Below are 26,499 nucleotides of genomic sequence, written 5' to 3'. Positions count from 1 at the left end.
ACTTGATTAAAGAATTCGATATCACTTATTATGTAACGGTATATTAAATTTTAACGACATTGTTAAAATCAGCAGTTGGTTCTTAAAGGTAAGGAATATCTAATACCAAAATCTGCTGGGAATTGTTGAGGACATATAAAGTTAGGAGTGTTTTATTAACCACCCATATCTTGTTTAACCTAGCCCACAAATCCAGAAATTACGATTGCATTTCAGCTGCAGACATTCTTTTATTGCCAAACAATATTGCACTCTTTTTCTTTTCAAATAACCTCTCGTAAACGTACAGTGCAGTGGCTGTAGAAAGGTCAATTTATAAGCGGTAACATCTTGGTCCTTCTTAGTGGAATTATTTATATGTCCTATAAACTGCAACGGGTAATACATTGAATTTAAAGTAGTACACAAGGAAATTGTTCTTGTTCATTCCATAGCTGTCGTCCTAGTTGTGATAGTCTTATGTGCGACAGGAATTGTTAACTGTCCTCTGAGCAACCGATTCGATCTGTTAACTGGCCTATGAGTCACCGATTCGTTCATACTAAGAATGGCGTTGATTGGGAATAGTTAATCAGATGTAAGGGATCTCAAAAATTGACTTTTATTATGGAAATGATTTTCTCGTTTTATTCATAGAATCTTAGGAAGTCTAGAAAGTACATAATTCGCTAAACAGTTACATGTTTAACTTTTCTAAAATATAAATACTGCTTTGCTTAGTGAGTAATTAGATTTGAATTAAATTAAGTAGAGAAGGCAGAGCTTTTGAAGCAATTGGATATTACAATTGGATTTTCAATAATTAATTATATATTAATATATTTTTCATGGAAATATCCTTGTTGTCTCGTTAAGTTATTTGCTATGTTTTATGTCAAATCGACTTCAAAATTAAGATAAATTTTATTTGCACTCACAGTATAGGGAAAATATTTTTGACGAACAGTATCACCGGCACGTACATTTTTCATGGAAAGGTTGTTCGGATGCTAATAACGCCAGAAGCAAACATATTTTACAAGAGGGAATCTTTTATCATCTTCCATAAACTCCGTAAATGAATCGGTCGCTCATAGGACAGATAACCATTCCTGTCGCTAATAGGACTGTCGCTTCTAGGACTAATAACCATTCCATAAGAACAAAATAGAGCAGCAAGTTTATCGTTGGTCTCTCTCATTCCTCAGGAGTTTCCCATTTTCACTTTCGTGATATCATGATTAGCCATTATACTATTTACTGAAGAATACAACTGTTTTTTTTTTGTGTATGTTGGGTGTTCAAAAAATGGCGCCCACACACTACAGAGCACTATTCTACAAACCAAAATAAAGCGATATATATACAGGGTGTTTCAAAACAACACCGACAACGTTTGGCAGGTGATCCCTGACACCAAGATAAGATAAAAAGTGCACAAATGCGTCCTTTCGGAGTTATAGGCTGCCGAAAACATGAAAAAATGAACTATAAAGGTTCATAGCTCCACAAGTATGAGACCTACCGTAATCGGGTCAAGACTTCATTTAGGAACTAATATATGCCCTATCCAAAAACACATGTTTCAGAATCCTAAAGTATTCATGCAACAATTTTTATAGAAGGGGTTTGGCTACAGGCATATAATTTGAAGTACTCACCAACTACAACTATAAAAGTTGTTGCGGAAGTACTACATGATTCTGAAACTTGGATACTTGGATAGGGCTCATACTAGTTCCTAAGTAAAGTCTCGACGCGACTACGGTAGGTCGTATAGTTTTGGAGCAATGGACCTTTAATTTTTTTTCTGCAGCCTATAACTCCGAAAGGAAGCATTTGTGCACTTAGGTTGGTCTATACCTAATGTTTGTTCTTATTCGTTGCGTTCAAAAAATCGGTACGAGGTGGCTTATGACAAAGAGGTATATGGAAACACTACAGTACACTAAATATGTTGAAAGTGGTTTATCTCAGCTTGAAGGCACAGGTCAATCTTGCTACATATTTTTGCGAACACTCCAAGTAAAGATCAGTGATTGATAGAATTTATGTACCTTATATGTGATAACATATCTTAGTACCATCATAGTTTTAAGTCGATCCCGATTCGTTCAAGAAATATTGAAGCGTTTTTCCATTTTTAACATTATAACACGTACCCTTGTATTACTCGTTACACAATAGAACTTTGACCAACCTTAGACCACAATAGCTGATTCCAATAATACGTGAACTGTCTTTATTGCATAATATGCGTCTCTATTGGGTTGAAATCTAGGGTTTCGTCTCGTTTATGTCTATGGCGTTTATGTACGTTTATGACATTTCCATAACATAACATGCACATACACAAGGAAAAAAAAATGAGTTTTTCAATCATTTTCTCAAAATAACAAGCACCTAGATCCATTACAAAGTCTTTTTTTGTAACGCGTTGTGTTTCTCTGCTAAACTTTTATTACAATTCACTAAAATTCTCTGATTTGCCCATATTCTTAACCAATTGATTCATACTAGCTTTGCTGTATTGAATAACTTACACTAAAATACAAATTGCTGAGCAAAGCAACGTTTATTATAAAATAATAAATGTGTAACAGTTTCGCCAACTAAGTGAACATATTGGCTTCATCAGACACTGTCTACACTGTCTTCACAGTGTCTGACAGTGACTGTCTTGACACTGTCTGATGAAACCAATATGTTCACTTAGTTGGCGAAACTGTTACACATTTATAATTTTATAATAAAGTCAAGACAGTCACTATCAGACACTGTGAAGACAGTGTAGACAGTGTCTGATGAAGCCAATATGTTCACTTAGTTGTCGAAACTGTTACACATTTATTATTTTATAATAAAGTCAAGACAGTGTAGACAGTGTCTGATGAAGCCAATATGTTCACTTAGTTGGCGAAACTGTTACACATTTATTATTTTATAATAAAGTCAAGACAGTCACTGTCAGACACTGTGAAGACAGTATAGAGAGTGTCTGATGAAGCCAACATGTTAGTTGGCGAAACTGTTACATATTTATTATTTTATAATAAACGTTGCTTTACTCAGCAATTTGTGTTTTAGTGTAAGTTATACGGTATTTTTAATTTATTTGTCTCATGTTTATATTCTTTAGGCTAACGTATTATTTTGGTCTCCTCCGGGGGGGACTCTCAGAGCTCCGGAGGGCAGTGCCCCCAAAAAACAGGTCTGGAAGAAACACTGCTGTCCACCATAAACTCATATCGAGTGGGTTCAAAACAGGGACATCTTGCTCTACAGGTAAGCCTCAAGTTGTTGAGTAAAAATATACAGTGAAACCTGTCTTCAGCGGAATCGAGCGGGACTCGCAAAAAATTTCCGCTAAAGAGAGGTTTCCGCTTAATGGAGGTAGACCTTTCCGTTAAAAAATATATATGCTTATAACGGACATAATGAGAAAATATATTGACGTACGCAACTTGTTCAATTACAGTACTTTTTCTTTCTACGGATTAATACCCAAAAAACTTAAAATAAACACAAAATATGCTGTGCACACTTTCCTTTATTTTTCCCAATAGTCAAGCAGGTTTTTTTGCATACATTGCTACTACTTGGCTACGGTATACTTCAGGAGACAGAAAAGCTTTCTCTGGAATTTTGAAAGTCCTCTGAACTCTTTCCTCCTTGTTTTCACGACACGTGATGGAGATATATAACTTCTGCTTTACCTCAATTCCTTTTTTCCAGAACTTTGTTTTGTCAGTTTTCTTCTCATTTTTGTTGGCTGTCGCTAGTTGCTACACAAGCGGAACAGAAGTACGCCTACAAAGAAGACTGACAGCTGACATGCTACGTAGGACTAGCGAAAAATTGTGGGAGCTCAATATGAGTAGTGATTGACGAAGGTCAACACTGCCCATAAAGATTTAACAAAAGAATGAAGTATTTATCGCAGACAGTATATGTATACCCTCTCACAGGATGTTTAAAAATTTTCTAAACGATGTAGTCTGAAACTCAGAATTTTCCGTTAAAGGTTTATTTTGCTTTCCGTTGTCCGCATAACACAGTTTCCGCTTAATGAAGGGACTTTTACATGTCTTTTACTCCAAAATCCATGGGACCATGAAATATTTCCCTTTAAGACAGTTTTCCGTTTAATAAAGGGTCCGTTGAAGGCAGGTTTTACTGTATTTAGATTATAACTTGTTATTAAAGTTGAAACTAACTTGCTCGTCCTTTGCTAGTATTTTCTGATTGTGAACCAACAGGGTATTTTATTCGCTCGTACACAGTTGTGATGGATAAATACCAAATATACGGTGAGACTAAAGTTCTAATACCTTCTTCATATGTGAGGTATTAATGATTACTCTGTATGTGTCTCTTTACAGATACTGACGTAATTGTTGCATGCTTCATTGCAGGTATTCTTGAATTGTCTCATTCAAACTAACAAGGGACCTTTTTCTGGTGTGACACGAAATTTAGAACGAGACTATAGTCAATCGATTTGTGTTAGTGAATAAGAAAATCCATAGGCGGAAAAAACCCTCAATCTCAACCGTTTCGTAGTTATGGCGGGAGTAGTGGTACTGGCAACACAACACGTTGTGGATAATGAGACGAAATGTGGAGCGAGTTCAATGAAAAATATGCATAGAAGCACAGTTAAACATATATTACAATGTAATATTACATTCAACAATACTCTGACAAATGAGGGCGGTTGCGATCGAGGGTTTTTTCCCGCCTATGAATTTTCTTGTCCACTAACATAAATCGATATACCATAGTCTCGTTCCACATTTCTAATGAAACAAGAAAAAGACCCCTTGTAAGTGTAATTTACTGTTACATTACAGATAGTTGTGGATGACTAATAAGTGACTTTATACCGTGAACGGATTGTAAATTAGCACGTAGGCTTATGAACAATTTCAAAGGTAAATCATCAACGGACATCCAAAGCGTTGGTTTAGTTAACAATTTAATTGTTAGCTTTACAATTTCAACAAACAGCACTGTAATAGAAGAAGCTTTTCAAACCAGGTCGCCTCAAATACAGTCTCCACCCAGGATGACCTTCAACGAGAGAAGAGACTTATGCTACGGCTGCTGCATCCGTTCAACACTCATCCAAAAATTAATCCGATTGTGAGGTCAGGAAACGGGGATGCCGTACACATCGATTACGAATGTTTAAATCTAAGTTAGGAGTCATTTAAACTATCATAAATAAGTTAAGTGACGATGATAGAATGAAACGACATGCCGTATGTGATCAATTGACCAAGGTTTTTCTAGACAATTCTACTACCACTGCCACTTACATTGCCGAAGTAAAATTTTATATTCCGGTCTCTCGCAGACTACTACTACTACTACCAAATTGAAATAGTAATATTTCACATACAATTTTATGTAGGGGGGCGCGGTGACTCAGTGGTAGAGCGTTCACCTCTGGTGCTTGGAGTCCCGGGTTCGATCCCAGCCCCCGCCAAGTGAACTTTGTGGTGGACACACACCGTGCTCGTGGGTTTTCTCGGTGTTCTCCCGTTTCCTCCCACTTTCTTCATTCCAGCATTTCTCTCATAATTACTGTCTCCTTTAGCCTAACCGGCATAACCGTGGGACGTAAAACTCAAACATTTCATTTCATTTTCATTTCATTTACAATTTTACGTACGCCAAATAAAATTTTATCTTTTCTGAGTGTAATTTATGTAAAGAGCAACTGTTTAAACTTCGCACTTCCGATCTAGTATTCTTTTACAATTAATGCTAAAAACACAAAAATGAAGTTTATTATGCTCAGCGTACAAAACTCAGAGAAGATCCTGATGTTGCTGATTCTTCATAATGAGTTGGTGGCCTTGCAAGTTAATAAAAGTTCGACTTGTTGAAGTTCAGTTGTTGAATGACATGTGGAATGAACAGTGGCATCATTCATTGCATTAAGTCGATTGCATTACACTCAACGAAAATTTGTTTAAAACACCAGATTTTATTTCCCGCATTACTATATAACGAATAAATTAGTTTCCGGGAGTAGGGTATAATCACAAACAAAATACAATATCAGTCGATTCAGCTTGAAAAAACAAATGAATCGATATCGATTTTTATTACTTTCGGTTTACGGAGTCTATTTTACTAACCAAGTATAATCAACAAGAAACATATGCAATCTACAGATCAATTGATTCAGCTTGATAAAACAAATCGATCGTTACCGATTTAAACTACTTCCGGTTTACAGATCCTAATTTAGTTATCGGGAGTGGAGTATAATCAGCAACAAATGAGACAATCTATATATTAAGGGTTTTCACTACAGCGAAATTAAACTACCGCTAATTTTAGAGTTTTTCTGTAATATCTTCAAAATAAATAAGAATTTTTAAAAGGAGAAACGTAGTGAACTAGACAACACGATTTTCCATATGATACCGTCATCACAATTCATCTATCTGATTTCGATTTGAAACTGTAGATAGATTTAGCATTTTTTGCGGGTTCTGAATTGTGGTAAAGGTATCACATGCAAATTTCTATTGTCTACTTCAATACGTTTTTGCTTTTCGAATACTTTTATTTGTTTTGAAGATATTACAGAAAAACTCTCAAATTAGCGGTAGTTTAATTTCGCTGTAGAGAAGACCCTTAATCGATTCAGCTTGACAAAACAAATCGATCGATACCGGTTTTAACTACTTCTCTCCGAAATCGACATAATACAGCTCCTAAAGCAGATACTATGACTTACAACTAAATTCGACAAACCCTGTCGACATTTTATACTGTCCTAGCTCTGCTCTATATGGCTATTCTTACTACAGGCTTTTTCCCTACCTTCTGGAAACTCACCAAAATAATGGTGTTTCTAAAACCACATAAAGATTCTACGAACATAGGCTCCTACCGACCAATCGATCTCACAAATGTCTTCAGCAAAACATTGCAACGAATTCTGGTCAAACGACTTCACTCTTATTCACATACTTATTCTCTTTTGCCATCTACACAAGCCGGGTTTCGACCATTATTTAGTATTGCTGATTAACTTCTGAAACTATCTAGCTATATCAATAACCATTTTAATAAGCGACTGCCTTCTGTACTAATTTAATTTGATATTGAACTTGCATTCAATACAGTCTAGCATCAGGGATTTCTTTTCAAGTTTCTACGTATTGTACCGTTAACATACGCCCGACTTACAGCCAATTTTCTTCATCACCGTTTAGCCTTCACACAAATTAATAAGACTCAATCTTACCACTTTGTACTTCGTGCTGGAGTGCCACAAGGATCTGTTTCGTTACCTCTACTTTACATTGTACATGTTGCTGATATGCCATATCCTCAACCACTAATATATTCTCTACAATTTGCTGATGACACTGTATACGTAGCATTATGTTCCTCAGTGGTTCATATTAACGCTCAAATGCAATTTGCAATCGATGAACTTGTTAGTTGGTGTCTCAAATGGAAACTGAAATTAAACGCAGCAAAAACACAAATAACGTTATTTGGACTCGAACAAAACAAATATTGTCCAACTCGAAACCCTAAGCGTTTATATCATACACTCTTAGGTTCCCCATTAACCTTACAAAATAGTGTGAAGTACCTTGGCGTCATCGTTGACAAACATCTCACTTGAAAAGAACATATTTGCAACCTCAAAGCTAATGTTCGACATAGAATCAACTTGTGTAGTTTACGAGGCACCAACTGGGTCTCAATACGAGACTGATACTTTATACTTACAAGGTCTTTGTATATCTTGCTCTAACTCACGGAAAAAGTCTGCCACTCATGAAGATACCATTGTACAAGTGAATGGCGCCATCTTAGAGGAACACATCATAACCACAACCAACTAGCTAAAAATTTGAAGATAAATGTGAGGTACGTTGGAAACATAACGCATTAGCATTTTAATATGCATAAGGTGTATGCCGGATGCGTATTTTCGAAATACACTGAACTATAGCCATAAGGCATCGTGAACGGGTTACGCTTGGCAACAAGGTAGGAAAAATAAATGACGTGTATATCGCGATCATGTTTCTGACATCACATCACCTACATATAGCACAAAGTAAACCCCAAGTGCGGTCGGCTCTCGTAGCTGAGTGAGCTAGCGCAACAATATAATAAGGAAAACCGTTGTTGGTGTGTGTTCGAACCCTGCATAAGGAAATTCTTTTTTATTATTTTTAAATTTTTTATAACACTTCTTTAATAAAATTAAAAATAATATTCAAAAAGTGATCTAACGTTTATTTTTTTTTAAATTTTCATTAAACTTCTTTCATTAAAATAAGTTTGCCCTTGTCTATACAGATCCATAGCAAAAGTAGTAATAGTACTTGTAAAAGTATTAGTATTAGTATTAGTATTTGTAGTAAAATTACGCTGGCTACAACATCCGAATGAAATAACTACACAAAATTTCACAGATATCAGGCGGGAAACTTCCAAAACTTTTAGAACAAAGAAACGCGACTTTCTGAAAGCTAAAATTAAGGAACTTGAAGATAATAGTAAAAATAAAAACATCCGGGACATGTATAAGGGAATCAACGAATTTAAGAAAGGCTATCAACCTCGTGCTTATATATTAAAGAAATCTGACGGTACAGTTCTCACTAACACGGATAGCATCTTAAATAGATGGAAAGATTTCTTTGACGATTTGCTTAACACGCAACCAAAAACTATTCTGCGTGGAGAAAAGGCGATACACAGCGCAGAACCGTACATTCCAGAACCCAACCGAATAGAAGTGGAAACCGCTATAAAGAAATTAAAGAAACACAAATCTCCGGGTGTAGATGAAATTCCGGCTGAGTTAATTTTAGCTGGAGGCGAAAAATTGTGAAACAAGATACACAAACTCATTCTCCTTATCTGGAACAAGGAAAAATTGCCACAAGAGTGGAAAGAATCAATCATTGTTCCAATTCACAAGAAGGGCGACAAAACTGACTGTAATAATTATCGAGGCATTTCTCTTCTGTCAACATCCTATAAAATCCTTTCAAATATTCTGTTAGTAAGACTGACCCTATACGCAGATGAAATTATTGGAGATTATCAGTGCGGATTTAGACGAAATCGATCAACTATCGACCAAATATTTACCATTCGCCAAATACTCGAAAAAAAGTGGGAATACAATACCGCGGTACATCAACTATTTATTGATTTTAGAAAGGCGTACGACTCGGTTAGGAGAGAAACATTATACAACGTTCTTACAGAAGTTGGAATACCGAGAAAACTAATCAGATTAATTAAGATCTGTTTAAATGAATCCCAAAGTAAAGTACGACCAGGAAAATTTTTGTCCACGAGCTTTCACATCGAAAATGGCCTGAAACAAGGAGATGCGTTGTCGCCATTATTATTTAACTTCGTTCTGGAATACGCTATAAGGAAAATCAAAGATAGCAACCAGGGCCTAGAGTTGAACGGTATTCACCAGGTTATGGCATATGCTGATGATGTAAATTTAATAGGGGATGATAGGAGAACAATAGAAAGAAATGCAGAGATCTTATTAAACACTTACAGGGACATGGGTTTAGAAGTAAATGCAGAGAAAACTAAATACATGGAAGTGCGTCGAGACCGGAATACAGCAAATTATGGATGCGTTAAAATATTAAATAATACTTTTCATAAAGTGGATACTTTCAAATATCTAGGATCAATATTAACAGAGAAAAATCATATCCACGAAGAAATTAAATGTCGACTAAAAGCATTGAATTCGTGTTACTATTGGGTTCAAAATCTCTTGTCGTCGCGAATTCTGTCGAGGAAATTGAAGCTTAAAATATACAAAACGATAATTATGCCTGTTGTTCTGTATGGCTGCGAAACATGGTCACTTACTCTGAGGGAAGAACATAGACTGAAAGTATTTGAGAACAAGATCCTGAGACGAATATTCGGACCCAAGAGGAATGGGAATGGGGAATGGCGGAAACTTCATAACGAGGAACTACATAATTTATATGGTCTACCCAACATTGTTAGGGTCATCAAGTCTAGGAGGCTTAGGTGGGCGGGTCATGTAGCTAGAATGAAAGAAAGTAGAAACGCTTTCAAAGTCTTGACTGGAAGACCAATCGTAAAACGACCATTAGGAAGACCTAGGCGCAGATGGGAGGACAATGTTAAGATGGATCTCACAGAGATTGGAATACAAAGTAGAAACTCGATGCAGTTAGCTAAGGATAGAAGTCAGTGGAGAGCTTTTGAGAACGCGGCATTGAACCTCCGGGTTCCATAGGCCATAGAGTTAGTTAGTTAGTTAGTTAGTTAGTAGTAGTAGTAGTAGTAGTAGTAGGAACGGGTTAGAATGCAATTCAGCACACATTTGTTTCCGTGCGATGTTGCCAAACGTAACTCGCTTACAATGCCTTCTGGCTAGGGCCGAGTGTATTTCGAATATATGCATGCCGGATGGGTTCCGTGGCTAGTGACGCCTTTTTAAAAGCAGGAATGAGTCACTTGCTCAGAGAAAATTTTGAGCTTCTACCACGAAAACCATTGTTATTATTATTATTATTATTATTATTATTATTATTATTATTATTATTATTATTATTATTATTATTATTATTATTATTATTATTATTATTATTATTATTATTATTATTATTGTCAAACTTATAACTCAGGATTAAACATGGGTCAATCACTATAATAATCGGTTTGTAAACTGTAAATCAAATCTTTTTCCGGTTTGGGTTTTACGAGATTCGTTTGATTAAAAATCCTTTCGACTTCTACATTTGACCAAGGAAGTACCAATCGAGACATTGGGAACAATGTCAATTCGTTGAAAGGATTATCATTATCATTATCATGTGAGTGTCCGAATATTTCGCACCAGAAACGTATACTGTATATTGTCACTTAATAAAAGTTACGTTTCGATACTGCAAAACGACTTTCGTAATTTCGTCTAAATTTGAAACACATATTACAAGATGGGGGCCAAAGATTCCTTATTTACTAGAGGCGCAGTAGATCTGCTTTGATTGTCAGTTTATGCCTTTCAGTAGCGAGGCTATATGAGAGCTGGACCTACAGCTTAGCGTGGAATCAGAATCACATAAGGTTTCGTCAGGAATCGAACCAGGGTGTCCCACGCCAGAAACGCAGTAAATGCTGAAAGTAGGTACACATTACTGAGGACTTCAATATTATACGGATGTCTTTTGTTGCAATTGTTATGTTATAAAACAGATTTTTTTCTTCTTTCTTGCCTAAACGTGATTTTTAAAGGCACACTTTTTTTTTCCGCAAATCCATCTCATCGGTAATTCGACGGTGTACAGACAATACTTTGTTCAAAGTTGCTTAATCGAATAGGGAGAGGGCGGTATCAAAAGGAAAATCCACCCGATGTAGTGGGAAAATTCGCAACGTTGTATTTATTTAAGTACAGTGTGAAACAAGAAACTGCAATAGGAATGACATTATTTTCGTAGAATAATCTTTCTCGTAATAAAATATTAAATAATATTTTTGATAAAGTGGATAGTTTCAACTATCTAGAATCAATATTAACAGACGAAAATCATATTCACGAAGAAATTAAATGTCGACTAAAAGCAGGGAATTCGTGATATTATTCGGTTCAAAATCTCTTGTCGTCGCGAATTCTGTCGAGGAATTTGAAGCTTAAAATAATGCCATAATCACAAAACGATAATCATGCCTGTTGTTCTGTTTGGTTGCGAAACATGCTCACTTACTCTGCGGGAAGAACATAGGCTGAAAGTATTTGAGAACAAGATCCTGAGACGAATATTTAGACCCAAGAGGAACGGGAATGGGGAATGGCGGAAACTTCATAACGAGGAACTACATAATTTATACGGTTTACCCGACATTGTTAGGGTCATCAAGTCTAGGAGAGGGCTTAGGTGGGCGGGTCATGTAGCTAGAATGGAAGAAAGTAGAAACGCTTTCAAAGTCTTGACTGGAAGACCAATCGGAAAACGACCATTAGGAAGACCTAGGCGCAGATGGGAGGACAATATTAAGATGGATCTCGCAGAGATTGGAATACAAAGTAGAAACTGGATGCAATTAGCTAAGGATAGAAGTCAATGGAGAGCTTTTGTGGACGCGGCATTGAACCTCCGGGTTCCATAGACCATAGAGTTAGTTAGTTAGTTAGTTAGTTACTCTTTCTCGTAAACGGGATGACATAAAATAAAAACAATTCTTAAACAATTTAAACCCTATCCCAAATTTCAAATATTCTTTGCAGCAAAAGCATACTGTACTGTTACTATATATTTTATTCTTTTTGTAGTACGTAATTCAGTAATATACGTAATACAGAGACTGCAGACTACATCGTCAACGATAGTACATTACATTTTAATGAGCTTTTTCTTCTGTTGCAGCTGGAGCAAGATACATGGAGAGGGCGGAGCTAAACAGCCAATGCGGAAAAATCATAAATACTTTTCATCCCGCCTTCTGGAATCATTTATAAATGCCACATAGTTACTTCAGCAAGAAACAACACTGCAACGAAGTTACTTCCTATTTCCGGGGAAGAATTACGGAAGAACACCGAAGTTATTTTCTTCCGTAACTCGTGCAGATTCCACACAATTGGTTTCTTTACACTTGTTCGTGAAGATATTGCTAGAAACATATCTCGTACGAACACCTGCAACTGTATAGAGTTCTTTTTATCTTTAGAAGCATTACTATAAAAATAATGTTCTATTTTGGTCCTTTAGTTTCTTGTTGGATTTTTCTCTGTTGTTTCTTACAGCGAACGCGACATTTTAGACTTCCAAACTATATTATGCGAAAGCATGGGCGCCCGAAGAAAATGTTCTAGGGGTGGCCATCTCCATGGTTGCTATATTACATTTGGTACTTCTTATTTGTATTAAGAAAATCTTAAGAAAGGACATCGCACAAAAAGCATTGCATTTCTTCGTTTGTCCGATTTGGGTGATTTTTGGATATGTTGTAGCTGAGCACCCCCTCGTGAATTGTTTTTATGAGGCCAACTCCCTGTGACCTCCAAAGGTCACCAAAAGTCACACCATACAAAAAGCATTGCATTTCCTACTCTTTCCGATTTGGTTTTTTTTTTTTTTTTTTTTTTTGATATGTTGTAGCTGAGGACTCCCTGGTCAATTGTTTATATGGGTTCAACTCCCTATGACCTCCAGAGGTCATCAAAAGTCACACCGTTATGTGGATTATCCTCATTTGTCGTAGCCCAGTATAACATACAACTATATTTTGTATGCTAAGTTTGAACCAGTTCTACCAACACCCGTTGTGTGACTTTTGGAGAGCACGGGGCTAGTTATAGGGAGTTGACCCCATATAGACAATTTCCTTCCAAATCGGACAGAAGAGGAAATACAATGCTGTTTGTACGGTGTGACCTTTGGTGACCTCTGGAGGTCACAAGGTTGATCATAGGGAGTTGACCCCATATAAACAATTAACAGGGAGGTCCTCAGCTACAGCATATTCAAAAGCCACACAAATCGAACAGGCGAGAAAATTCAATGCTTTATGTACGGTGTCCTTTAAGACTTTCTGAGCCAGGAGAGTGCCCATATGCGGAAGTATTGGAAATCTTATAGCACGGTATGGTAGTCCGTCCGTTTGCGACAGATATCGGAGCAAAAACCTTGAGACGATATCGAGAAGCAGCTTTTCGGAATCGATTCAGCGTTCTAAAGGTAGGTTCCATTTTTTCCGATAACATTCTAAAGGGTGCCCCATAAATAACGCGAGTTTTAAAGTGTCCACCATTTCTGTTCTAGTCAGTTGGCAACACGATTTTCATCTGTTGTTGTTGTGGTTGGTAGTCACGGAGGAATAAATGGCGAATGATCTTCATCTGTTTTCTGCACGAATAGGAATGGAGCGCGTCACGATCAAGGATGTTATAAAATAGATGATCTTGCCCATAAGTATCTTCATCATATGAACTCAATGAAGCCGAAAAACAATCTAGCATCGTCTGAGCCGGCACGTCTGATTAGCTACTCTCGTTTCCGCCATAACTGTTGGCTCGAAACATTGCGATCTTAGTGGCGCGGAGTGTGCAGAGTAGGTGTGGCGAAGCTGTGACGTATGGCTTCACGATTTTGTTGTATGGGCAGATCCTCTATTTTATAACATCCTTGGTCACGATGAACAACTACGCCGGTCACTGTGGCAACACGCAGTTCCGCTTCAACCTTGATCAACATAGAAATACAAATGGAATAGAAAGCGTTTTTCTTTTAGTCGATTCAATGCTGTAGGAAAGATGTTATCTTCATCTATATTTCTCTTCTACTACTTCTGGTTTCAATATTAATTTCCGTAGAGCAAAAACTATAAGAGACAGACCAAAAAGGAGTCTTCTTTCCTTTGAGTCGACTCAGGGTCTCACAAATAGGCTCCACCTACTCCGTTAATCCACCAATCAAAGCGATAGTGACAGAAATTAACAATTTCAGGTTTCAACGTTGATTCCCATAGATCATATAACAGATAACGAGAAATTGTCTGTTTGAATCGATTCAACGTGCAACTAATACACTCCACTTCTTTCCGTTAACTCTGCATTCGTGCAGAAAGTAGTTGAAATTACGAACTTTCGGGTTCAATGTTCATCACTATAACAAGGTTAGAGTAGTATTCTAGCTGAACCTGTACTTTCTACACAGCGCATCATTCACTAATGAGCACGAATTTCCTTGACATTCCTGACAACATCTGTACATGTCCCTTTACAGACACAAGTGAAGGACGCCAAGGGGTATCATAAAGGGGGATTTTTTCAATTATTTTTTTAAATATCTCGCACTGTTTGCAAGATTTGAGCCTACTTCCGGTTGGAGTTTCTAATTCATGTATGATTAGTGTTTTCTTTCTTCTTGCATGCAGTATGTAATAAACAAATACATTACACACACAATTCATTATCATGTCAATGATATATGGTGTTCATTGGGAAAAACACTCTAAACAATAAAGATTCATCGTAGACAAGAGAAATGGTTATCCTTCTTTTTTCATTATCATTTGGCCATGAAACAAACGGTCCTGAGAGATATACAACCCATGTATACAACTGTGTGGTGTTGGAATGTATAACTCGTAGGATAATATGATTTTTAAAAATCCACATTCGGTGCACCCCTAAATATGTATTAAACGAAACACGGCCATGTTGTTTTTAAATATTCAATTAGAACTGGCCAATCTTAAAATTCGGAATCGATCAGTGAAAACGGCACGTTTCTAGCACTTGTGGTTTTCGAGATCTCACTGTCGAAAGGATTGGAGACAAACATATAAACTTTTCTTTGGAGACAAACATATATCCCTAGTATTTTAATATATAAATAGCGACAAGTGGCTTTCTTGAAATCGAATCAGCATTTCAAAAAAAGATAGTATTTTCACCTGCACGTCTCTACTAATATCGGAAGTGGTAGTAATTTACTATTACTCCCGATTTCAAAATTGATTTTAATACATAAAAAAACTTAGTGATAGTAGGAATGCATTTTTCTCTTTTTTGTAATCAATTGAGCATCCCAACAATGGGTACCATCTCATCCGTAATTCTTTACAAGCCGTAAGTGATAGAAATTAACTATTTCCACTTTCAACGGAGATCACCATACAAAAAAAAAAAAAAAAAAAAAAAAAAAACTATAAATAAACGGCTACAAGTCTTTTTCCTTTTTTCAAAGCGATATCGCGTCTGAAGGAATGCTTCAATATTCACGTGCATTGCCTCTATTAAAACCGGAAAGGATAGACATTTACTGGTACCACTTCCGGTGTCACTATGAGTTTCCATAGAGCAGGAACGGTAAGAGGTAAAGAGATGGCATTTTCTGTGATCGATTAAGCGTCCGAAAAATATCTTCCATCTTGAACTTTATTCCTCTAATGCTACCAAAAGTTGTACAAATCTACTTCCATTTTCGATTATGGTCTTTACCAAGGATGTTACAAAATAGAGGATCTGCCCATGCAACAAAATCGTGAAGCCATAGGTCACAGCTTCGCCACACCTACTCTGCCTACTCCGCGCCACTAAGATCGCAATGTTTCGAGCCAACAATCATGGCGGAAGCGAGAGTAGCCAATCAGACGTGTGGGTTTAGACGATGCTCGGTTGTTTTTTTGGCTTCATTGAGTTCATGTGATGAAGATGCGTATGGATAGATCCTGTATTTTTTTTTTTTTTTTTTTTTTTTTTTTTTTTTGCTCAGATCGCGCCTTTCAGTTTCGGCACCTGAAAGTTTAACCGAAACAGGGCTATCATCATTGCAATCTTCTTTGCTTTTCCTGTATTTTATAACATCCTGTATCCTGTATCCTGTATCCTGTATCCTGTATCCAGATCCTGTATTTTATAACATCCTTGGTCTTTACGCTAAGGGAGGCGATGATTAACACTTTGAATACCAATGGTCATTTTTGAGAATGGACCATGGCGCCAACGTATATTTGTTTTATGGTCACCACCAAGCCACGAAGGAGTATTCAAATAATACGTACCTAGGGATCTGAATATTCAATATTCCAAGTTGTTTGAACCAGGTTTGGCTCCTGGCGAAAAAGAAATGCGTGAGCCACATATGGCTCACGGGGCCTCAGAGGAACAAATTTACGTGTAGGCACTGTGAGTCATATGTGAGCCGGCCTAGACGTAAATTTGTTCCTCTGAGGCCTCGTGAGCCATATGTGGCTCACGCATATCTCCCCCCTTCCCCAGGTCAGATCTGGTTCAGAAACATGAAATATTGAATATTGAGGTCTCTAGGTACATATTATTTGAATATGCTAAATTCTCAATTGCAAAGTACCACGGCTGAATAAAAGCCCAAACAAGTTGCATTTTCACATCTTCAGCAAGTTAACATTTTCCCATATTTTCCATGGATATGGATGTATAGTTCGAAAAGCTAAAGTGCATGCAATATAGTCGCACATTTGACCCAAAACATCGTATTGAAAAAGAAAACATAATCCTTTCAGTAGGGCCTCAGATAGATGCCAAACAAAAGACCACGCGTGAGACATATATGGCTCACGGAGCCCAACGGAATGTTTTAGTGTGAGCCATGTATGTCTCACGGGGCCTTACGAAGCAGTTTAGTCTGAACCACATATGGTTCACATGGCGGTCAATGTGTTAAGGCAAGTGAATGATGACAGAAGAATCACTGGAATGAGATTATAAGAAGAAACGGGAGTACCCAGAGAAAACTCACGAACACGAGGTTGTCCACCACAAACCTACTTGGATGGGAATCGAACCACGGACACCTATATAAGCGCTCTACCACTGAACCACTATGTCCCTCCAAACTTTGTTTTAATGAAACAACAGTTCCTAGTCAACACTTCACGTATGTTACTCTGCTAGCTTGCACCTCCTTGCTTGCTCTTCACTTGTCTTTCAGGTTGGAAACCAACACCGTAGTGAAAGTAGGCAGAATTCCTTACGAGGCCCCATCACTGCAAAATTAAAATACCGCTAATTTTACAGTAGACCTAATTATGCAATATCTTCAAATAAATAAAAGATAATCGAAAAGTGAAACAAGACCTCCCTAGACAATATTATTTTACGTGAGATACTTACTTATCTGTTTTCGATTTCCAGCCATTAAGAAAATCGGCATTTATTTTCGCGTTTCTAAATGGCTGCAAACAGAAAGCTACTACGTGGCTCGTGATAACGGCATCTCACGTAAAATAATATTGTCTAGGGTAGGGGCGGATCCAGGACGGACTTCTACGCGGCGCGGTGGGTTGTAATACTGCCATTTTAGAGCTACTTTTAAGAGCTCCAAACTCTGGAATGGTTTTATTTACATATAAAATAAGAAAATTTCCTCTTCTGAGGGGCGACTGCCCCCATCGCCTTCCCTGGATCCGCCACTGGTGTTGGGAGGTCTTGTTCCATTTTTCGATTATTTTTTATCTATTATTGATATCACATAATTACTGTAAAATTAGCGGTATTTTAATTTCGCAGTGATTAGGCCTCTTAACAGTTTTTAGGGCAGTAAATTGGGAACATAAAAATAAGTGGACCAGGGTAAGTAAAAACCATTATAGGCTATATATATCCCAGAAACAGAGACAAAGACACATTTACATTCCATTATTGATAAAACCATGCTTAAATTACATAATATTTATATTAATAATTATAAATATAGAAATACCTTTTCTGGGAATACTGCTTTTCATTTTCCGCTCGCTTATTAATAATACATGTAATAAATAAATTGTTTACATAAACTCAGCCATCCTTGAAAAAATATCAACAGTTTTCACACTCAAGTGATTATTTGAAATAAATGAATAAATGGAAACCATTATTAAAAAAAAAAAATATATCCATAATGTGGAAGAAAAAATTTAAATATGATGTGATGATCAAAATACTGGTGACTACTCTTTTCCATTATATAAAAATGTTTGTATGCTATGGTCTGTTTGACTTGGTAGCATTTATCGTATGGTTATTTGTAGGAGATATAGTGTCAAAAAACTTATGATATTTTGACACCTTGAAATGGCGAAGTTTTCACACAATAGTATTTCGATTAGTGTCATCTTGTGACGGATAAAAGAAATGCTAGCAGAGCACTGATATTTCGACACCTAGAAATAGCAAAACTTTCACACGGAAGTATTTCGATTAGTTTCGTCTCGTGACGTACGAGCACTGATATTTCGACATCTAGAAATAGCAAAGCTTTTACACGGTAGCATTTCGATAACTGTCATCTTGTGACGTATAAAAGAAATGCTAGCAAAGAGCACTGACATTTCAACACCTAGAAATAGCAAAGCTTTTACACGGTAGCATTTCGATTAGTGTCATCTCGTGACGTATAAAAGAAACACTAGCAAAGAGCACTGACATTTCAACACCTAGAAATAGCAAAGCTTTTACACTAGTATTTCGATTAGTGTCATCTCGTGACGTATAAAAATGCTAGCAAAGAGCGCAATCATGGATTCGAAACTGAAATATGAGGTAGCGAGGGCTATTGTGGCTGTTATAACTACAATGATAATAGCGTCTACAGTTCCTGCCAATTTTACTTTCGAGCTATAAAAGGAAAGTATTTATTTGTTTATTTATGACTTCTTTTGCGTGCGAAGTTAAGGTTCTGCAGCCTTCTCCGAGCATACCTTACACACACACACACACACATACAAAAAAAAAACTATACATAGAAAGTATGATGATTGTGAAAAAATCGATCGAATTCGAGATTTTAACTTATTTAAACATTTCATAGCCTTTCAAACTGAAGATTCCTATGTGATTCTCCAGTGAGGCTTATCAAATTTTCTTCCTACCCCTAAAAGTAAGGGTGGTTTACTGAAGGGTGGAAATCAAAATTTGCGATTTTCTCAAAAATAGCTCTAAGTGTTTACATTTTATAGATATTTTTTTTTTAAAAAAAATACTCCATACTGTGGTATAAGTCATTTCTTTGAGAAAAGTCGAGAAGGGGGTAGTTTACTCTTGGGGTGAGTTTTCTTTTCGAACAATTTTCTCAAAACCAACTAAAGTGATTTAGTTAGTTTTACATATAAATTATAAATAATACTTTCAATAAAGTGGATACTTTCAAATATGTAGGATCAATAATAACAGACCAAAACCATATTTAGGAAGAAATTAAATGTCGGCTAAAAACAGAGAATTCATGTTATTATTCAGTTCAAAACCTTTTGTTGTAGCGAATTCTGTCGAGGAATTTGAAGCTTAAGATATGTATATAAAACAATAATCACGGTTGTTGTTCTCTATGATCGCGAAAGATGGTCGCTTACTCTCAGGGAAGAACGTAGACTGAGAGTATATGAGAATAAACTCCTGAAACGAATATTTGGAAACAAAGGGATTGGAATGGAGAATGGCGGAAACTTCCTAATGAGGAACGTTTACCAAAGATATTTAGGGTCATCAAATCTAGGAGGCTTAGATAGGCAGGTCATGTAGTCAGAATGGAAGAAAGTAGGAACGTTTTCAAAGTTTTGATTGAAAATCCAATCGGAAAGCTACCATTAGGAAGACCTAGGAGCAGATGGGAGGACAATATTAAGATGGATCTCTCAGAGATAGGAATACAAAGTAGAAACTGGATCCAATTGGTTACGGATAGAAGTCAATGGAGAGCTATTGTGAACGTGGCATTGAACCTCCGGGTTTCATACGCTTTAGAGTCAGTTAGTTATAAATATTTAATTAATAACTCTATACTGTTGTGTAAATTATTCCTTATGAAAAGTTCGTAAGAGGTAGTTTACTTTTGGGATGAGTTTCTTTTCAGATTATTTTCTCAAAAACAACTGAAGCAATTTTGTTCAGATTTCACAAATAGATACTTCATTGGTATTTCTATTACTGTATATTGCATAAATAACTTTCACGCGAATAACCACAAGAAGTACCGGCAGTGGCGTATTTACGATTTTGTTTCGGGAGGGGCTTTGCTAACTTTTGGGGTGCTTTGCCTGAAAATGTGAAAATTCTGCAAGATATTTCATATACTTTACTATAGTAAGTAAGATTTCGGGGGGGGGGCTTAAGCCCGGAAGCCCCCCTAAATACGCCACTGGGTACCGGTAATTTACTTTCGTGAGTGAGTTTTCTTTGGGCGAAATTTTCCGGAAACGACTTGTAACTGTGTTCGTATCTCACAAAAAAAAAAATTAAAAATGAAATGAAATCTGTGTTTTACGTCCCACGATTATGCCGGTTAGGCTAAAGGAGACGGTGATGATGAGTAATGAATGAAATAGTGGAATGAAGAAAGTGGGAGGAAACGGGAGAACCCCGAGAAAACTCACGCACACGGTGTTTGTCCACCACAAAGTTCATTTGGCGGGGGCTGGGATCGAACCTGGGACCCCAAGCACCAGAGGTGAACGCTCTACCACTGAGCCACCGCGGCCCCCAGCTATAAGATTGAATTTCTGTAGAGGAAAGTTAGACAGCAACAAATTATAATTTTCCAATTAGCTTTCGGGAACCGGAAAATTTTCTAATATTTCAAGTTGGAAAGTAAAAACTTATATAGTGTTTCTCTCTCTCTCTCTCTCTCTCTCTGTGTGTGTGTGTATATATATATCTGTGTGTGTGTGTGTGTGTGTGTGTGTGTGTGTAAAGTGCAGAGAACATAAATCGAGTTCATTGAGTACAAATATATCATGTCATTGTTTAAAATGTAACAAGGAAGCGAAAAGAAACCTTTATGAATTTATCAATTATTTCAAGAAACATAAAATTCCACTATTTCTTAACATATAGGCCTGAATATTTAAAGAAAAAACTACATATGATTTCCTTATGAAAGATTAATTTTTCTTACAGAAAATAAGAGGAAATTCTTTGATTTCATTTTGTTTAACACTTGTAAATAAGAACTTGAATATTGTAGTTTTGAATAGTCAATATCTTAGAGCAAATATTTTGTATTGTAAAACTACCATTATTATGTATAAAAAATGTATTAGAAATAACTATTCGATAGAACAAATACGTATGCAGGGTGTTTCAAAACAACACCGACAATATTTGGGATGTGACTCCTGACACCAAAATAAGATAAAAAGTATAGACCAACCTGGGTGCACAAATGCTTCCTTTTGGAGTTATAAGCTTCCGGAAACATGAAAAAATGAATTTTAAAGGTCCATAGCTCCAGAGCTATGGGACCTGTCTTAGTCGGGTCAAGACTTCACTTATGAAATAATATGTGCAGCACACTATTCAAAATTACATGTTTCAGAATTCTAAGGCACTCACGAAGCAATTTTTATAGAGGAAGTTTCGCTACGGGAATATAATTTGAAGTACTTTCCAACTCCCTCTGAAAAATTGTCGTGGAAGTACCACAGGATTTGTAACTTGGATATTTGGATAAGGCACATACAAGTTCCTAAGTGAACTCTTGATCCGACTACGGTAGACCCCATACTTTTGGAGCTATAGACCTTTAAAGTTCATTTTTTTCATGTTTTCGGCAGCTTATAACTCCGAAAGAAAGCATTTGTGCACCCAGGTTGGTCTATACTTTTTGTCTTATGTTGGTGTCAGGAATCGCCCACCAAAAGTTTGTCGGTGTTGTTTCGAAGCACTCGATATAACAAAGAAGAAATATATTTTTTTATTTTGTAAATTAAAATGAAATTACTTCTTGCTTTTAGAACACAGCCCTAATAGCGCAGCTTTTTACGTTTCTTTTATTATTTTATTGGAATTACAACCACAAGTTTACTTATTACTTACACTTCATTTTACTTTTTCTTTTAAATGATTTTTTAAAGAAAATGTTCAATATTTGTTTTCATGAGTTACTTAAACTGAAATTTTGGGTAGTCAAAAATTTACAGTAGGTACTTTATATTATCACGACTTATTATCTATGTTGCCAGTATGTATATCCAGAAAAGTAGTAAAGCTATGAGAAAACTTCGTCTTACGCGTATTAAACTGACGAAAGATGATTTTGTGAGATCAAAGGTGAATTCTGAGGAAAGAACACATTGAAGTTTTTGAAACATTTTTGCAGAAATGAAGAATCGTTAGATTTTCACTTTATGAAACTTTTTTTTTTCACACAATATTTATCACCAATAAATTTTACGGCTAAACAGCGATGCAGGAAGAAGTGGAATATGTTGTTATGAATCGGAAAATTTTCTGGAAAATTTTCATGATTGGTGAGAGGTTCCTCACCAGTCTCTCAAGCCAGATGAGTTTGTAGTGCACAACATTGTGCTTCTTGGTTCTCCTGAAGTTCTCCCATTTTCTCTTAGACTCTTTCGATTCTTTCATCATAATCAATAATTTTCATTAATCACCCTTCTTCTTTAGCCTAAAGGACATAGACTTGGAACGATAAATTAAAAATATCATTTTTATTAACTTAAGATCACAGTAATTCTAGAGGAAATTGATGATATTAACTACATCCCTTAGACAAAGATTCACCACTATTACGATCATTCAAATGCGAATTACATTATTGCAATGATAGCAGGCACGTATGTTACTTTACGACAGAACAGAAGCGAGCTTTTAAATTATGTTTCCTGCAATACATTGCTGGAGTAATTATCTCGGTTGACTTTGTTAATACAGTCAATCCGTTTGCATCTTAACTTATAACGGTGACTTATAGCTCGAATGATTAATCCAGAATAGTTCATTAATGGAGTCAATCCGTTAACATGTTATCGAATAACGATGACATATAGCTAGAGCGATTATCTCAGAAGAGTTCATTAATGGAGTCAATCCGTTAACATCTTAACGAATAACGGTGACTTACAGTTAGAGTGATTTTCAGAAGAGTTCATTAATAAAGTAATTCCCTTAATATCTTAACGGGCGACAGTAATATGTCCCTCCGTTAGTCCACACGATAACTCCTAAACGAAAGAGAATTTTTGAGTATTATTTTTTGCAATGGTTGGCTAGAGCAATTATGTAGAAACAAGATTATTAACGGAGTCAAAAATTAAGATCTTCACTGATAAGGGTGAATTTAAATGTAGCTATTTATATCCTATGTTCTAGTATTGAAACAAAGGTAGTAGCAGTTACATATCTTGCCGTTAAGGGGGCCATAGACGCACACACTAGCATGATCAACTTTCATGAAATATTTGTTTCATCATGCATGTTTTAAGAATTTCTTTTTACCTACACACGTACCAACTTGCTGTCCAACTTAGTAGAAGAATGAATCGAAGGAAAGAGTTACGTGATTTCTTCTGCTGTTGTGATTGGCAGACCTAAATATGAAACAACCAACTTGCATGAACAAGCGCATACACGGTAAAACATGCATGAAGAACGGTAAAACCATCATGCATGTTTACAGAAGATTTTGAAAACTTTCTAACTTTGAACATGCATGAACAAGGCATGAGCGAGGCATGAAGGAGGCCACACACAATCAACTTGGCTGTAGTTTTATCATTTTTCATGCATGTTGAAAGATTTCTTCGTATATGTGTTTGCGTGTATGGGTCCCTTTAGATGCCAACAAACATCCTACAGCATCTGACATTTACCGTACGAAACTCAAAATTCTAATGGGTTATCCTTTTTACTGTTTATCAGAGTTTATTATTATTATTATTATTATTATTATTATTATTATTATTATTATTATTATTATTATTATTATTATTATTATTATTATTATTATTATTATTATTATTATTTAAAATTGGCACAATCAAATTTCATCAGTTAAAGAACAGTTCAAAGTAGATATTACCGTTCGACCAATTTTAATTGAAGATAATGTAAATCAAATGCTAAAAATCGAATGCTTCCTAACACATAAAATAGGACATGTTTAGCGAATTTTACAAGTTACCCAACTAGATAATTTAAGCCTTAGAACGAAAATTAAGAAAATTATTGCACGGAAGAAGAAATTTATTACAATAGATACAGTAGAATCCGGGAAACTCGATCTAATGTGGACCGAAGCAGGCACGTAGCCAAGGGGTGGGTCCGAAATCAGAAATGAAAAAAGGAAGAAACGATAAAAAAGAAGAATCAGCGTTAAAAGTACAAGATGATCGATAAACCGGTTCGATCAGATAGACTCTCATGTAGAAATTAAGAAATGTCAACAATTACCATTAATATAAGCGTGACAACATAGATTCCACTGTTAAAGAAATTTTCAATTTCGTGGCAATTCTAGGATGACTTCACTGCCGAAAGAGATCTCGTTGCTATCTTTAACACCATTAAACGAAGATAAGGAAAAGAAGAGGAAAGAATAACCGAGTTCGAATGATCTCGGAAGACTATGTCTTTTTGAATTCTTTTTTTACTCGAGATTTTTTCATAGTTTTTTACTGAAATACTTACTAACATATCGTAATTTTATTGCCCTAACAAACCAATATGGGTAGCCTATGTTGGCAGTAAAATGGTTTAGATTGATCGAGCCTCTTGTGGAAACCCCACAGTATTTCATGTCACGCCCACCCCTTACCCCACATTACGAAATCCTGGCTAAACGAACCAACATATGTTGCCAGGAGAATAGTTTAGAATGATCGAACCCCAGGTGTGATAACCACAGTATTTCGTCACGGACCCCCTCTATTACGAAATCCTGGCTACCTGCCTGACCGAAGGGTGGCCAAGTTTGTGAAAAGCCCGGGTTTATGGGGAATGGGGTTAAGAAAGAATAAACGAGTGTTTCCCCAGTAAATACAGTACTCTACTTGTATGTATTGGTTGTTTCAGAATACAGAGAATAAACTACTCAAGTATCCTTAAACAAACTAAATGTAGCTAGTACTTCATCAAGACATGGAGCCTTTACTACACATGAAACTGAAAATTAATGAATACACATTGTACAATAATTTACCTGATAAGACAGTCCTCAGGCAAATACCTTATGAAGGCATAAAGCTGTGTACAATGGACGCGGGGTTTGCGCGCTTTTTTTTTTTTTTTTTTTGCCCTGCCTGATTAAAAAATTATATATATATCTCAATATTTTATATTTAGGACCATACCAATTTAACATTATTTGCCAGTGATTATTTTGTAATTTCAAGGCTATCAACAATTTTAAAATGTTTGCTTGTTATTCGAAATAATCAAATATAATACAGCGGCTATTACTACGTTCGAGGCTGTCTTTTCGTACTTTTGATTTAGAATGTTTGATTGTAATTTGTGAACCTATGTGTTGTAAGACGTAACGGTTCTCTTACAGTTTATAGGACACGCGACTCTATTTTTATAGTTCTTCGACAGTTCTTTCTAAGAGCTCCAGTTCCTGTTGCCATATAAATTCCTTTATAGTTCGAATAAAATGCACAAACTCTATGTAAATGCACCAAAACAATTGATTCTTTAATAATAGTTAACGGTAGTTTTTATTGGTATTTCTATGACAACATGCGCAATAAATAATGATAATTAAATGTTTTAGTTTACAGTTCATTAACAGAAACCATTATAGATTTATTTTCCTTAGGATATACAATACAAATATATATATATATATATATATATATATATATATATATATATATATATATATATATATATATATATATGTATGTATATAGATGTGTGTGTGTTTCTAAAATAGTTTATAGTTTTGTTTGTTTCTATCTAAGTGATTAATAAAATTGGTTACAATAGAGGCTTATCCAGAGCTGGAAATGGAATTCCAGAAGTAAGAAGACGGTGAATGAGAATCTGATGAGGCTACGTCACGAGAACACAAGTCCAGGGGTGCGAAAGACAGCAATCTTTGGTGGTTAACACTAGCCTGCAAACTAAAGGTCACTAAAAAGTCTTTAAAATATAATTGCTGATCTTTATGTATTTTGGTACGCTAATGTCATAAATGACATTCATACTTCTGTATCATGTAACGTTTCTGAATAAAAAAGAGTCAT

General features: G+C 36.0%; 1 long non-coding RNA gene across 1 annotated transcript; it reads left to right on the top strand.

Annotated features, from left to right (window-relative positions):
* Positions 1–26,499, top strand: LOC145670580 (uncharacterized). The gene is made up of 3 exons (XR_014128346.1): positions 1–88; positions 3,119–3,264; positions 26,240–26,499. It is a non-coding gene; the product is annotated as an uncharacterized LOC145670580 (long non-coding RNA).

Source organism: Thermobia domestica, chromosome 14 (genome assembly GCF_964235325.1).
Source record: "Thermobia domestica chromosome 14, izTheDome1.hap1.1, whole genome shotgun sequence".
In the NCBI taxonomy this organism is placed as follows: Eukaryota; Metazoa; Arthropoda; class Insecta; order Zygentoma; family Lepismatidae; genus Thermobia; species Thermobia domestica.
The sequence above is the reverse complement of the archived record's forward strand: the minus strand, read 5'-3'. Positions and strand labels throughout refer to the sequence as shown.